Source organism: Salmo trutta, chromosome 33 (assembly GCF_901001165.1).
Source record: "Salmo trutta chromosome 33, fSalTru1.1, whole genome shotgun sequence".
NCBI classification, from domain to species: Eukaryota; Metazoa; Chordata; class Actinopteri; order Salmoniformes; family Salmonidae; genus Salmo; species Salmo trutta.
The window spans coordinates 19,174,132-19,190,870 of NC_042989.1; the positions used below are offsets into that span (position 1 = coordinate 19,174,132).

At 44.7% G+C, this 16,739-nt stretch overlaps 1 pseudogene; it reads left to right on the forward strand.

Annotated features, from left to right (window-relative positions):
- Positions 1 to 332: 332 nt before the first annotated feature.
- Positions 333 to 16,681, forward strand: LOC115172084 (mutS protein homolog 4-like; annotated as a pseudogene).
- Positions 16,682 to 16,739: the final 58 nt, after the last annotated feature.

Sequence of the window (16,739 nt, forward strand, 5' to 3'; positions counted from 1 at the left end):
CTTGGATGCCCTGCAGGAAGAGAAAGAGAAAGATGCTGTTCTAGGTGAGGCAGAAATACTGGAGGCAGCTCTACAGGAAGTAGATCTTGGTTTGGCCGGCAGGGTCTCACCCCCAATCAAATGTCAGAAAAGCCTTCAGCACACCTTAGACTATGTGATAGAGCACGCTAGCCTTAGTTCAAGTCAGCAGTTCAACAGAGTGAGGGACGAAGAACCACTTGACTCTGCCGACACAGTTACATCAGATAACATGCCCTGTGCCACCAACCAAGCGCAGACAGATGAACAGCTTACACCAGGTCATACGATCCTTGCCAGCACAAGCAAGAGGAATGGAGGGATACAAGAAGAAAGTCACCAGCAGTCTCCTACTCGTTCCCATGGGATCCCCTGCAGAGCCTCTACTCAAGGTGACCATGGCATAACCCCCACCACCTATGACCTTGCCAAGTACCTTGCCCGCAGCCAGTTGGTCACTACCAGGTTAACCACATTAGATTATAAACCAGAGAACTATTGGGCTTGGAAAGCCTCCTTCCGTCAGAGCTAGGCCTTTCAGCGGGAGAGGAGCTTGTTCTGCTCATCAAATGGCTTGGCGCAGAGTCCTCCAAGCAGGCACGCAGGATAAAGGCAGTCCATGTCAGACATCCGCCACCTGCATTGATGATGCTCTGAGAGAACCTTGAGGAAAGCTACGGCTCATCCAAAGCCATTGAAAGGGCTCTCTCTGACATGTTGGATAACTTCCCTAAGGTGACAAATAAAGAACCCCAGAGAATCTGTGACCTTAGAGATCTACTATTGGAGCTTGAAGCTGCAAAGCAAGATGGCTACCTACCTGGCCTATCATACCAGGACACATCCAGAGGGGTGAGCCCGATTGTAGAGAAGCTCAAAATTCAAGCTAGAAAACAACGTCACCTTCCCTCCATTCTGGGTGTTCGCCAACTTTATCCGTAGAGAAGCCAAAGTCAGGGCAGACCCCAGCTTTAACCTCTTCTCCTCCCATGCCGCACCTGTCAGAAGAGACAAGCAAGACAGACATGGGAAAACAATATCTGTCCACAAGACAGTGTCTTCAACTGAAAACACGGGGATAAGAAGAAACAAGTGGACTTGAATAAGCACTGCCCCATCCACAACAAGCTCCATCCGTTAAAGAAGTGTAGAGGTTTCAGAGAGAAGTCCCTGGAAGACCACAAACAGTTCCTCAAAGAGAACTCTGTTTGTTTTCAGTGTTGCTCTTCCACAAATCATCTCGCCAACAACTGTAAGGAAACGGGGAAATGCAACAAATGCGACCGGGACCTCTCAGCACTCCATCCCGGCCCAGCTCCATGGAAGTTAAGCTCATCCCCTTCCTCTTCAGAGCATGGCGGGGAGGAAGAGGAACCGGCCAATCAGGAGATCACATCTAAGTGCACCAAGGTGTGTAGAGAAGGAATGAGCGCGAGAATATCCTCCAAGATATGCCTCGTTAATGTGTTCCCCAAAGGACGTTGTGAAGATTCCAAAAGGATGTACGCTAAACTGGATGAACAAAGCAATCGGTCTCTAGCAAGATCAGAGTTCTTTGACATTTTCAAAGTCAAGGCGTGTGCGGGACTCACAGAGACAGCCGGCAGGAGGGCCTGTGGTTACGTTGTGGAGTCAGTCGATGAGAAGATGAGTCTCCAACTTCCCACACTCATCGAATGTAACCTAGTCCCTAACAACCACTCAGAAATTCCCACTCCAAAACACAGCTCGCCACCACAGTCATCTGATATGCATCGCAGATCCCACCTCTGGATCCTGACGCAGACATACTTCTCCTCTTAGGCAGAGATATCTTGAGAGTACATAAAGTCAGGAACCAAATCAACGGTCCAGACAATACTCTATTTGCCCAGAAGCTAGACCGAGGTTGGGTTGTCATGTGTCTAAGAGGTGCCCACAAACCATCTCAGGTGAGCTCGTTCAATACATCCATCTTGGAAAATGGTTGTCCAACCTACCTCAGCCCATGCAATAGTCAGGTTAGACTGAAGGAGAAGCTCAGTTACAGAGCACAGCAGCAGATCCTCGACGAGCCAAACCTGCAAGACAACTCACTGAGACTTACTGCAGAGAACCTGGGTCAGTCAATCTTCTGTCGCACCCCTAGCGATCACAGATTTGCACCTTCGATCAACGACACGAGATTCCTTCAGATCATGGACAATAAGGTCTGCCAAGACAGCTCCAACAGCTGGGTCGCGCCCTTGCCCTTCCAGACACCCAGACGACGGCTGCCTAACAATAGGGAGTACTCTTAGTCATCTCACCTCACTCCGTTGTACTCTAGAAAAGCAGCCTCAGATGAAGGAGCACTTCCTAGAGTTTGTGCAGAAAATGCTCCTCAACAACCATGCAGTGGTAGCTCCACCACTCCAGGAAGGTCTAGAATGCTGGTACCTTCCTTCGTTTGGAGTCTATCACCCTAAAAAGCCAGACCAGATCCGTGTGGTGTTCGACTCAAGTGCACCATTCGAAGGAGTCTCCTTTAATGATGTACTCCTCACAGGCCATGATCTTAACAACAGCCTGCTGGGGGTACTCATGAGGTTCAGGAAAGAACCCGTGGCCATCACTGCTGATACCCAGCACATGTTCCACTGCTTCGTGTTGAGGGAGGATCACAGGAACGGCCTAAGGAGCGCTGCCAAGGAAGAAAAGGATGACTTTGGCCGCAATGTGAGAAGGTTCGTCGAACATGTGTTCTATGTCGATGACTCACTGAAGTCATGTGCAACCGAAACAGAAGCCATCAGTGTCCTTGAGCACAGGAATATAAACCTCCTCACTGATGATCTCCCCCTACAGCGCAGTCTAGAAGTGTGTTGGAACATCACAGCAGACACATTCACATTCCAAGCTGTAGACGACAAGAAGCCATACACACGCAGGGGAGTGCTCTCTACGGTCAATAGCCTATTTTAATCCACTTGGCTTCCTAGCCCTTGTCACCATACAAGGCAGGCTACACCTCAGAGAGCTCTCTACGCGAGAGGAAGATTGGGATTCACCCCTTGCTGCAGACATGGAAGAGGAGTAGAACAAATGGAGAGATTCACTTCAAGACTTACAGAGTTCAGTGTATCCGGCCATCCACATCCCCAGACCAATGGAGTTACGTGCCCACAGATCTCAACCCAGCTGACCATGGGTCTAGATCCGTAACAGTAGCCCTCCACAGCAACATGACATGGCTGTCAGGACCAGACTTTCTTCAGAATCCAGCCCTGCACTCCTCCAAACCTCTAGAGTTGTTTGACCTTATCAACTCTGCTTCTGACTCTGATTTACGGCCACAGGTGACTACTAATGATACTCAAATTTCCAAGAACCTTCTGAGCTCCAAACTCTTTGAGTGTTTCTCCAAGTAGAACAGTCTCATAAGGACAGTAGCACACTTAACCCACATAGGTCGGACCTTCTCTCAGCCTGCACAATAGAGCAGCTGCCATGGATGGCACATCTGTCAGAAGAACCCCACTGAAGTATAGCTGGAAAGAGCCAAAGTCCTTGTGATAAAGAGTGTCCAAGTGTTAGGCAGAGGAATTAGGTGCATAGCAGCAGAACGCAGTCTTCCTACTAACAGCAGTCTATGAAGGCTGCATCCTATCATTGACAGTGACGGACTGCTCAAAGTTGGAGGCCGAATCGCGCAATCTAAATTAAGAACAAACAATGTCAACCCCATCATCATTCCAGGTCGTCAACACCTGGCAATCTTGCTTGTGCCTCACCACTATGAGGCTGTGAGGCATCAAGGGAGACATTTCACAGAGGGTGCCATCTGAGCAGATGGACGAAGATGCTCCGCGGGAAGACGAAACACCAGCAGATGGCAGAACTGCAGGTAGCACCACCTTTCAACAACGTAGTTGTGGATGTTTTCGGCACATGGGAGGTGGTCTCACGCTGCACCAGAGGAGGACATGCCAATAGCAAAATGTGGGCGGTGATGTTCTCGAGCACAAGAGCTGTACACATAGACGTAATTAAATCACTAAGTACATCCAGCTTCATAAATGCCCTGAGAAGATTATTCTCAATCAGAAGCATAGCAAAGCTGGTACGTTCAGATTGCGGTACAAACTTTGCTGGTGCTACCGAGGATGGATGGATCAAGTTCTAGTTCAGAGAGCGCAGAGATGTATCTCCAAGAACAGAAATGTACCTACAGTTGAGGTTGTAAGTTTACATACACCTTAGCCAAATACATTTAAACTCAGTTTTTCACAATTCCTGACATTTAATCCTAGTAAAAATTCCCTATCTTAGATCAGTTAGGATCACCACTTGATATTAAGAATGTGAAATGTCAGAATAATAGTAGAAAGAATTATTTATTTCAGCTTTTATTTATTTTATCACATTCCCAGTGGGTAAGAAGTTTACATGCACTCAAATAGTATTTGGTAGCATTGCCTTTAAATTGTTTAACTTGGGTCAAACGCTTCGGGTAGCCTTCCACAAGATTCCCACAATAAGTTGGGTTAATTTTGGCCCATTCCTCCTGACAGAGCTGGTGTAACTGAGTCAGGTTTGTAGGCCTCCTTGCTCGCACACGCTTTTTCAGTTCTGCCCACATATTTTCTATGGGATTGAGGTCAGGGCTTTGTGATGGCCACTCCAATACCTTGACTTTGTTGTCCTTAAGCCAATTTGCCACAACTTTGGAAGTATGCTTGGGGCCATTGTCCATTTGGAAGACTCATTTGTGACAAAGCTTTAACTTCCTGACTGATGTCTTGAGATGTTGCTTCAATATATCCACATAATTTCCATCCTCATGAAGCCACCTATTTCGTGGTAGTGCACCAGTCCCTCCTGCAGCAAAGCACCGCCAAAACATGATGCTGCCACCCCCGTGCTTCACAGTTGGGATGGTGTTCTTCGGCTTGCAAGCCTCCCCCTTTTTCATCCAAACATAACGATGGTCATTATGGCCAAACAGTTCTATTTTTGTTTCATCAGACCAGAGGACATTTCTCCAAAAAGTACAGTCTTTGTTCCCATGTGCAGTTGCAAACCGTAGTCTGGCTTTTTTATGGTGGTTTTGGAGCAGTAGCCTCTTCCTTTCTGAGCGGCCTTTCAGGTTATGTCGATATAGGACTCGTTTTACTGTGGATACAGATACTTTTGTACCTGTTTCCTCCAGCATCTAAACAAGGTCCTTTGCTGTTGTTCTGGGATTGATTTGCACTTTTCACACCAAAGTACGTTCATCTCTAGGAGATAGAACATGTCTCCTTCCTGAGCGGTATGACGGCTGTGTGGTCCTATGGTGTTTATACATGCGTGCTATTGTTTGTACATATGAATGTGGTACCTTCAGGCGTTTGGAAATTGTTCCCAAGGATGAACCAGACTTGTGGAGGTCTACAATTTTTTTCTGAGATCTTGGCTGATTTCTTTTGATTTTCCCATGATGTCAAGCAAAGAGGCACTGAGTTTGAAGGTAGGCCTTGAAATACATCCACAGGTACACCTCCAATTGACTCAAATGATGTCAATTAGCCTATCAGAAGCTTTTAAAGCCATGACATAATTTTCTGGAATTTTCCAAGCTGTTTATTAAAGGCACAGTCAACTTAGTAAACTTCTGACCCACTGGAATTGTGTTACAGTGAATTATAACTGAAATAATCTGTCTGTGAACAATTGTTGGAAAAATTACTTGTCATGCACAAAGTAATGTCCTAACCGACTTTCCAAAACTATAGTTTGTTAACAAGAAATTTGTGGAGTGGTTGAAAAACGAGTTTTAATGACTCCAACCTAAGTGTTGTTGTAAACTTCCGACTTCAACTGTAGGTGTTCAACCCACCTCACTCATCCCATATCGGTGGTACATGGGAGCGGATGATTGGCATCGCTCGTCGTATACTTGACTGCATGCTCCTCCAACGTGGATCTTCATTCCTTGCAAACGAAGTCCTGACAACACTGATGGCCAAGGTCATTGCTGTGATGAATGCCAGGCCCCTCGTCCCAGTATCTTCAGAACAAGAATCACCCCTCATCCTCACTCCAGCTGTGCTCTTGGCCCAGAAGACTGTCGTCACCCCTCCACCACCAGGCAAGATCTGAGACGTAGAACTCTACAAGCAAGAGTGGAAGTGGGTGCAAAGTCTAGTGGACACCTTTAGGAACAGGTGCCGGTGGGAGTATCTCTGCGCGCTGCAGAGCCAACATACGTGGCAGGACAAGAGGCCAGATCTTAAAGAAGGGGATATGGTCTTAATGAAGGACAGTCAGGCTAAAAGAAATGAATGGCCTATGGCCATCGTTGTGAAGACCCTTCACAGCTGGGACGGGATGGTGAGGAAAGTCAATGTCAGAGTTGTCAAGGAGGGAACTATGAAGGTCTTCTCTCGGCCTATCTCCGAAGTGGTTGTCCATCTTTCTTCATAATATCCCAGTGGTCAGAGTTAGGTTTATATGGGATCGTTAATGACCCCAGGCGGGAAGTGTTCTGGACTTGTTAGTTGTTTACCACCCCCTAGTGGCAGTTTAAGTCAATCACCACCTTCCGGAGACACCTGAAACCCCACCTCTTTAAGGAATACCTGGGATAGGACAAAGTAATCCTTCTAACCCCCCCCCCTAAAAGATTTAGATTCACTATTGTAAAGTGGTTGTTCCACTGGATATCATAAGGTGAATGCACTAATTTGTAAGTCGCTCTGGATAAGAGCGTCTGCTAAATGACTTAAATGTAAATGTAAATGTAAGTGCAGCAGTGTAGAATTTACCTTTTTGTTTCATGTGACAGGAAGCAGTTTCAGATGTGCAAGTGACAGAGTAGTTACAATCCTTCAACATCCTTCTTTATAAGCTTTGTAAGATGCAATGTCTGTTAGTACATTTGTTTATCAACACAATATAAATGTTTATCACAATTTTCATGTTTCTGTAAAAGATTTAGTTAGCTGTTAGCTTCTTTGCATTAGCTTCAGTGCTATTTCTCCCTAGGGACCCCTAGTTAAGCAATATTAAGCATACAGTTGCATTCTAGTAACTTTATTTTATATTTGACTCTAAATGGAGTACTCTTATTCCTTATTTCATAAATTTAGTGCAGTTATTGTGTAAGACATTCTGTGCTCTTTGCTACTGTAACTGAAAACATGTAAGTTTGTGTTTGTTGCAGTTTCACACTGTGATTCAAGTAAACTTCCAAAACGCCAGCCTGCTTCTCACAGACTATTTTTATGAGTGTTTAGTTAATTGGATAGCTGGATAAGGACTACTGTATGTTTAGCAAGTCCAGTATAGTGTGAAAAAACTGTACATTTTAGAGTGTCCTTTTACTGTACCCAGAACAAGGTGCACCTGTACTATGATCATGCTATTTAATCTGCTTCTTGATATGCCACACCTGTTAGGTGGATGGATTATCTTGGCAAAGGAGAAATGCTCACTAACAGGGATTCAAACAAATTTGTGCACAAAATTTGAGAGAAATACATTTTTAGTGTATACGGAAAATGTATGGGGCCTTTTATTTCAGCTCATGCAACCAGCGTACAGTTTCTCTAAATCCGTGTGCCGAATCCCCATCAAAACTCAGAAATGCTTCTAAGCAGTAAAAAGGAGGTGACACCGAACAACACTTTGGTCTCCGGAAGAAGCTGGGAGCTGTCACCTTCGGATCATCGAGGCGTCCAAAATGGGCCCGTGTAGCTCCGTCTTTGGTCAACATCTTCATTGCTTTCCCCTTGCTTCCCCTTGGTTTGGATGATGCCAGTACTAGATCAAATCCAACTATTCCTGCAAGCACGGCAGGTGTTGCAGGACTTCTCAAAAAAGTAGGCCTAGACAAGTTGAAGTTAGCTATGTAATCAAGCATGCTAGCTAGCTAAGCTAACAATTGTGATAAAATGGAAACCATGTTGGCAAAGTTGAGGACCGCTAAATTCTGTAAATAAAGCTTATACACATTTTTATATTTTTAATTACAAGACACAAGTGACTTAGCCAGGCAGACTTATTTTGAGATGTACAGTAGCCTAGTAACTTACAAGTTGATTGCCTTTCTTTGACCCAGGTCAAGTGAATCACAGCTGCAGAGGGGGCAGGACATGTTAATCTGTCCCACCCTCTGGCTCCTCGTTTAGTGGGACTCCCAGACCCATAGGGGGAACCCCCAGACTCAGGAGGACCCCAGCTGGCTGTAGGAATACACTTTGCATAAATGCCACAGACTGAACCCTCTGGTAAAGCTACAGCTCAGACACACACAGCTGAGTTGTTTTTCACTAGGCTGTCGCAGTTTGAGAGTTTAATTATTCCGCTCTCTCCATGCCTGCAGTGATCACTGGCTGCTCCTCTGTGACCTCGGCCACTGCTGCCTCTGTGATTGTTGCGGTGGTAGAAGGGCATGGGTTGGCCAGGGGAGAGATTGGCATGGCCAGTATCAACCTGAAATGTGCAGAACTGGTTCTCTCATTTTGCAGACACTGGGACCTATGCCAAGGTAGAACATAGTAAACAAACAGGCTGAATTAGTTTACTATCGGCAGTATCTCAGAACAGGGAGAGGCAGGCAAATTCATCTCCATGAGGCCTAGCTAAGTGCATGGTTATCTCAGTCTGAACTGAAAGTACTGAATGCATGTTAAACTTATCTCTCATCCACTTCCAGGTTATCACCAAGCTTTACATCCTGGTTTCACTGGAGATACTAATGCCAGACACTGCCAGTACTGCCAGTGAGAAAGGCAAAGGGACCAAGCCATACAACCTCATCACAGAAAACGTTCAGGTACTGAGTCTAGGTGGTCTGCCTATACTGCTGAAGTGAGACACCTTCGTTATGTCTTATTTGTTGCCTAACCTTTATGTTTCAGTCAGTAGCTTTCACTGCAATGAGAGAAAGGGGCTGGAGTACATCCAGCAGATGTGTGCCCCAGAGATACTTGGAGTTCATTCAGAACTCCATCTATGCACCCAAATCACTGAAAGTGAGCTTCAAAGGTAGTGAGCAGACTGCTATGACCACTCGGGCTCCTGAGTGGCGCAGCGGTCTAAGCCACTGCATCTCAGTGCTAGAGGCGTCACTACAGACCCTAGTTCGATTCCTGGCTGAATCACAACCGACTGTGATTGGGCCAATTGTGCACCGCCCTATGGGACTCCCGGTGTTGTCCGGGTTTGGCTGGGGTAGGCCATCATTGTAAATAAGAATTTGTTCTTATCTGACTTGCCTAGTTAAATAAAGGTTACACATCAGCTCAACGTCTGCCACTAACCTGGAGTTGGTTGTCAACAACAGGGACCACAGGTAGGGGGGCAAGTGTGACAATAAAAAAATAAAGATGCACAGGGCTGGTTGACCAGGTGGGGGAGAAGTATGGGTTGCCGATGCGCTTTAGCACAGCTCGAGGGTTCATCCAGATGAAACTGGAGGGGTGGCTTCACCTGATGGGAAGATCCAAGCTGACTTCATCAAGGTACCTCTAATAGCCTATTTGATGAACACCTCTATAACTGGCAATACTGGACAATTGCAATGATGAATAGGTTATACAGAGCTTTAAGTGAGGGAAACTCATTACAAGGTGTCATTGCTTCATGTTCATTATTTAAAATGGGCTGTACCTTTCAGAATTGCTGTGGCTCTATATTACAACAACACGTGTCAGCATTCTCTATTGTAATGTATTTTCATACCTTTGCTGTGTTTTATAATGGCACTTCCCTCAGGTGACAAAGCACAAGAACAACTACAGCTTCACCACAGCAGACCTGATGAATATTTTTGATCTCTGTGATTCCACATGCCCTATGTATGAGTAAAGAGGAGCTAAATAGCCTCACAACTGACCCTTTGCTAAGCCCTGCCCCCCTTAGTTAATGTTGCAACCTCGGCCATAATTTCCCCTGGGAAGCCCAAATCAAATGTTATTTGTCACAATACAACAGGTGTAGACCTTACAGTGAAATGCTTACTTAGAAGCCCTTAACCAACAATGCAGTTTTAAGAAAAATAAGTGTGAAGTAAAAAATAGATAAGTTAAAAATAATAAATAAAAAGCAGCAGTAAAATAACAGTAGCGGTACAGGAGGTACCGGTAGAGAGTCAATGTGTGGTAATTAGTTGAGGTAATTGAGGTAATATGTACATGTAAGTAGAGTTAAAGTGACTATGAATAGATAATAACCAGAGAGTAGCAGCAGTGTAAAAGAGGGTTGGGGCAATGCAAATGGTCTGGGTAGCCATTTGATTAGCTGTTCAGGAGTCTTATGGCTTGGGGGTAGAAGCTGTTAAGAAGCCTTTTGGACCTAGACTTGGTGCTCCGGTAACGCTTCCTGTGCGTTAGCAGAGAGAACAGTCTATGACTAGGGTGGCTGGAGTCTGACAATGTTTAGGGCCTTCCTCGGACACCGCCTGGTATAGAGGTCCTGGATGGCCGGAAGCTTGGCCCCAGTGATGTACTGGGCCGTACGCACTACCCTCTGTAGTGCCTTGCGGTCGGGGGCCAAGCAGTTGCCATACCAGGCAGTGATGCAACAAGTCAGGATGCTCTGGAACCTTTTGAGGATCTGAGGACCCATACCAAATCTTTTCAGCCATCCGGGGGGGAATAGGCGTTGTTGTGCCCTCTTCACGACTGTCTTGGTGTGTTTGGACCATGTTAGTTTGTTGGTGATGTGGACACCAAGGAACTTGAAGCTCTCAACCTGTTCCACTACAGCTCCGTCGATAAGAATGGGGGCGTGCTCGTCCTCCTTTTCCTGTAGTTCACAATCATCTCCTTTGTCTTGAACACATTGAGATAGAGCTTGTTATCCTGGCACCACATGGCCAGGTCTCTGACCTCCCTATAGGCGGTCTCATCGTTGAGACAGGCCTACCACTGTTGTGTCGTCGGCAAACTTAATAATGGTGTTGGAGTTGTGCCTGGCCATTAAATACAATTTAAAAAATGTATTTAACCTTTATTAAACTAGGCAAGTTAGTTAAGAACAAATTCTTATTTACAATGACGGCCTACCTGGGAACAGTGGGTTAACTGCCTTGTTCAGGGGCAGAACGATCAGGGATTTGATCCAGCAACCTTTCGGTTACTGGCCCAACACTCTAACCACTAGGCTACCTGCCGCCGCCATGCAGTCATGGATGAACAGGGAGTACAGGAGGGGACTGAGCACGCAACCGAGGGCCCCCGTGTTGAGGATCAGCGTGGCAGATGTTGCTACCTACCCTTACCACCTGGGGGTGGCTAGTCAGGAAGTCCAGGATCCAGTTGCAGAGGGAGGTGTTTAATCCCAGCGTCCTTAGCATAGTGGTGAGCTTTGAGGGCACTGTGGTGTTGAACACTGAGCTGTAGTCAATTAATAGAAATCTCACGTAGGTGTTCCTTTTGTCCAGTTGGGAAAGGGCAATAGAGATTGCATCATCTGTGGATCTTTTGGGTCAGTATGCAAATTGGAGTGGGTCTAGGCTTTCTGGGATAATGGTGTTGTGAGCCATGACCAGCCTTTCAAAGCACTTCTTGGCTACAGACGTGAGTGCTATGGGTCGGTAGTCATTAGTCACTTAAGCAGGTTACCTTACACGGAACCCAAACCGGCTGCGCACGTGCGCCATTGTGCATACATCAATTTTGTCACCCCACACCAAACATGATCACGACACGCAGGTTAAAATATCAAAACAAACTCTGAACCAATTATATTAATTTGGGGACAGGTCGAAAAGCAATTTAGCTAGTTAGCTTGTACTTGCTAGCTAATTTGTCCTATTTAGCTATCTTGCTGTTGCTAGCTAATGTGTCCTGGGATATAAACATTGAGTTGTTATTTTACCTGAAATGCACAAGGTCCTCTACTCTGCCATTACTCCACACATAAAACAGTCAACCGAATCGTTTTTAGTCATCTCTCTTCCTTCCAGGCTTTTTCTTCTCTTGACTTTATATTGCGATTGGAAACTTTCATAGATTAGGTGCATTACTGCCACTGACCTCGTTCATGTTTCAGTCACCCACGTGGGTATAACCAATGAGATGGCACGTGGGTACCTGCTTCTATAAACCAATGAGGAGATGGGAGAGGCAGGACTTGAAGGGCGATCTGCGCCAGAAATAGAACTGATTTCTATTTTAGCCCTTGGCAACGCAGATGCTCGTTGGCGCACACGAGCAGTGTGGGTGCAATAATTGAATAACATAGATTAATAAATGTATTTTGCAATGCTCGCACATGTGACGCGAGCGGTGTGGTCAGCCTGTTAGTGTTCTTGGGCATAGGGACTATGGTGGTCTGCTTGAAACATGTTGGTATTACAGACTCCGTCAAGGACACTTGCTAGTTGGTCAGCACATGCTCGGAGTACATGTCCTGGTAATCCGTCTGGCCCTGTGGCCTTGGTAATCCGTCTGGCCCTGTTGACCTGTTTGAAGGTCTTACTCACATCGGCTACAGAGAGCGTGATCACACGGTCTTCCGGAACAGCTGATGCTCTCATGCATGCTTCAGTGTTGCTTTCCTCAAAGCGAGCATAGAAGTAATTTAGCTCGTCAAGTAGGCTCGTGTCACTGGGAAGCTCACGGCTGCCCATTTAACCACAAACGAAATCCCCTCACAATGATCCAAACTAGGTTTTTTCTAATCAGGAAACTCTTGGGTATGTTGTGGTGGACTGTCATTATAATTGCTTTACGGGAACCTGGTAAAATTATGTTTGTAGTATAGCTAGCCAATGAATGGTATTGAATTCAGTCAGTGTGCAGTGAAAGCTATAACTACTTTTGGAGCAAACTAGTGCTCTCAAATCGTATCCTGATGTCGACAGCAGATGGAATTGTATTCATAACATTGCTAACTTAACTAGCTAACATACATTTTGAGAAAAAACGTATATTAAGTGACTAGCTTAGCAACGTTTGGTGGTCAATGAGACAGAGCTAGCTAGTAGCTAACCAACTGAACTAGCAAACAATGTAGCAAAAGTATAATTTCTGATTAAATACTCAAACAGGCTCTGCATTTCAGTAATCACAGTAGCAAGTCGTCCTGGTGCACAGTTCAATTATTTAGCCATTTAATTTTTCTTTTTTGCCATAGTACTCACTGGCTTTCATGCGATATAAACGTGTGCTTGTCCAAGGTGTCGGACTTGATGACAGTTGCTATTCATTGGAGCGCTGCCATTGGTTGCCCAAAATTCTGAGGCAGAGCTACATTTTCATTGAATAATGTGATCATAAAAATAGTTTATTTGCTTTGTTCTGATTGACCTACCCTTTATTTCTGTATTTATCATGTGGCATGAAAGAAAACTGGGGGAAATTGGATGTACTGATTGTTTACCCATAAGATGGGGCTGTTTGGTTTGTTGTGGAGTTTTAGATCACGTTGACTTGTTTACACCTGTCTCTTCCCAGGGTGGTGCCAGCTGCTGAGTACAGTTCATGAGCATATCCACTGCCTATACAAGCTGTCCGATTCTGTGTCTATGCTAGACATGCTGCTGTCAGTAGCCAATGCATGCACCATCTCAGACTGTTAAATCAAGCAGGAAAGTGAATAAATATAATCAATTAAACATTTTCACCCAACATTTCTGCAAAAGAACATAAAACCAGTTGTTCAAATTCATAGACACGCTAACCATATGATCCAGTCAGATTCAAGCTATCCCTGGAGTTGGTTGACCTCTGAGTCTAGTCAGTATCTGAAGAAACAACCACCCACTCATCCTTCTTTCATAGCAGCCAGTCAATGCAGCATGATTGAATACAGTGCGTCAGCAGCAGCGCCCTCTCTTCTCCTCTCTGATTGACAAAGAGGCTGCTGTGCTCTGCTCTCTATGTAACATTGGTTTCCCTGTTAGCTCCAGTTGTCTGGGCAGCAGCCCCAATAGCAATGTGGGTGGTGACCACTGGCCCCCAGCTGTCTGAAAGGATCTCTGTAGAGACACGTGCTGATTGCCGGCCTTCTCTGTCTCATTCATCTCACTTTCAGATGACCCGAGTTACGTAACCGTTACTGTATTTGACCAGACCAATCTCTCTGCATTACACGACAACTGTAGATGTCTGTTTTAACTGCATGTACTGTATGCTAGTAGTGTTTGTTATTCACATAAAATGAGTAATAAAATAACCCAAATGAATTTCATTCACAGCAATTCAACCCAGATGGAAAAAATGTATTTACCAACAATGTAATTATCAATTATTAAAGTGTTCTTCCTGAAGTTGTTATTCTGCTCTGTGCCTGCAACGCGTCCTTAGTTCACAGACACACTGGCCATCAAGTAGGGTTGTTACCCCATTCTGGATCGCATTACTGGCCAGCAGCCCATGTCCAACAACAACTACATCTCTGAGGGCAGCAACATTGTCATCATCGCTGGGCCCAACATGAGCGGCAAGTCCACCTACCTCAAACAGGTGGTGCTGTGCCAGATCATGGCTCAGATAGGTAGGTGGAGAAACCACACACTTCATTCAAAATGCAATGTTGTTTTATAGTATCTGAATTAACTTCATTTTCAGTGTGCCAGTGTTGTAACCATTCAACAGGCTTACTCACAAGTTATTTATATAATGAGTCTGATCTTTCCTAGGCTCCTTTGTGCCTACTTCCGCATTGCTGAACAGATTTTCATCAGAATCGGGGTGGATGACAACTTTGAGACAAACTCCTCAACCTTCATGGTGGAAATGAACATGGTACATTTTCAATACATACTGGCCACTCTGATGCAGTGATATGGTATGGACTTTTAAAATCTCTGAATTGCCCCAACTTGGCAAAATAGTTTTGTTTCATTTTGTCTTTGTATTCAAGGTCTCATATATAATCCATAATGTGAAGTGACAAGTCTCTCGTCATAGACGAGCTTGGGCGTGGCACCAGTGCTGAGGGGGGCGTCGTCATATGTCACTCTCTGCAAGTTCCTCCTTAGCCTCAGGGTAGGTCCAACCAGCACAGTGCCTCTGTCTGAAACAATAGATGATTAATTGGATTGTTGTGTATGAATCATAGAAGCCTTAATTTTCTTTGACTTCCTGTTACTTGCACTGCTCAGATCACAAACTAGCATAAGTTAAATATGTGTACTCAGCTCTGTTTCCCTGGTGGTCTCAGGAGTTCACTCTGTTTGCCACACACTTCCTGGAGCTACAGTATGTGAGCTGGAGACATTGTACCCCAATGTGGAAAACCAGCACATGGCACTGGTAACATGTGTGCAGAGAGTGTTGTCTACACTTTCCTGCTGAGCCGTGGAAGCTCAGAGGAAAGAAACTAGGGTAAGAAAATACGATTGAACATTCTTAAAGGGGAGCTGAACTTCCTGATTTACCCTCAGTTGCAATTCTCCTCATTAGGAAATGCAACTGAGAACAAGATTTGGGTTTGGAGGCAGGCTTTGACGTGGGTGTCTCGTGTGTGTGTTTGAACGTGGAAAGCGTTTGTACTTTAACTCTGCCAAAACACTACACAGTTAGTCACTCACCCTTCTAGAAAACTTGAAACAGCCTAACCAGATCTTGTCTTGAGGTTTCCTAGACTAGCTAGCAAACTTCTTTCGCCAATTAGTTTCAGCCAGCTGTGTGCAACAGTAGAAAAGTTGGCTATCCAATCTGTGGGGCTAGTTAAGGACAGTCAATAAATTACACAATGTAAATGAGACAATATTTATGTTTCACACCTTTTAGTTGTCTCATTAAATGCTTTCAACATGGTATATGAATTTCTGTAATTTATAGTTGGTCCAAGTCATTTGGTGCTATTGACATTTAAATATACATTGTAATTTACTGAGGTCCTCAACTAGCCCCTTAGGCTTTGGGGATATTGAATGTCAAACCAAATTGGACATGGGCATTACAATCGGGTCTAATTGTTGATTACTTGGGTGCTGCCAGCTGTAGGCAGGATTTAAATAAACCCAACCCAAGTAAAACTGTTATGGTGCCCGTTATTCCGTGACGTACCATTTTTTTCCTAATTATCTCGCAAATCTCAGTTTTGGATGAGATACTTTTTTACCAAAATGATCCTATTTACACACTTTGTAGTCAGTTTTAGAATAAATGTTTGACTCATTGATGCCACAAAGGCCGTTTTCAAAAGGATAAGTTGCTTATTACGTTCAGCTGCTCTTTAACGTTGTCCAATCATTAACCTAAATAGTAAAAGGTTTACTGTAATGTTTAACTTGCAGGTCTGAGGACTGCAGAGATGACTGCACTGCGTACAACCATAATCCAAGAAGCAAAGGTCATTGCCTTAAATCAGCCAACAGCTCTTGGTATGCTTTTTCCAGTAGGCTATTTCTTATTTAGATCAAATATACCTTCCATCTTATTCTGTGGTACCTGCTGGTCTGTCAACCTGTCGTCTTCCTCCTGTGTATCATCTGGCCACCCGGCTCCTGTAAACATCCAGGGACTCCTTACTGGACCTTGACAGCCTGCGCATCTAGCTAAAGGGTATGAAAAGACACTATGAAGCAGAAGAACCTGTGTCCATGGAGACAGAGGAACAATGAGAAAGAGGATGTCAGGGTGGGATGGGGTCGATGACAGAGGTGAGCGGAATTTTGAGGAAGCTTGTGGATTTGAATGATGCTGTTTGACTACAAATAAAAGGTTAAATAAAAAATATCCTATATGATATTAAATTAAAAGTTGTTAGGTGTAATTTTTCTCGATGTTTCTGTAATATTTAATAAAGAGTTCATTATT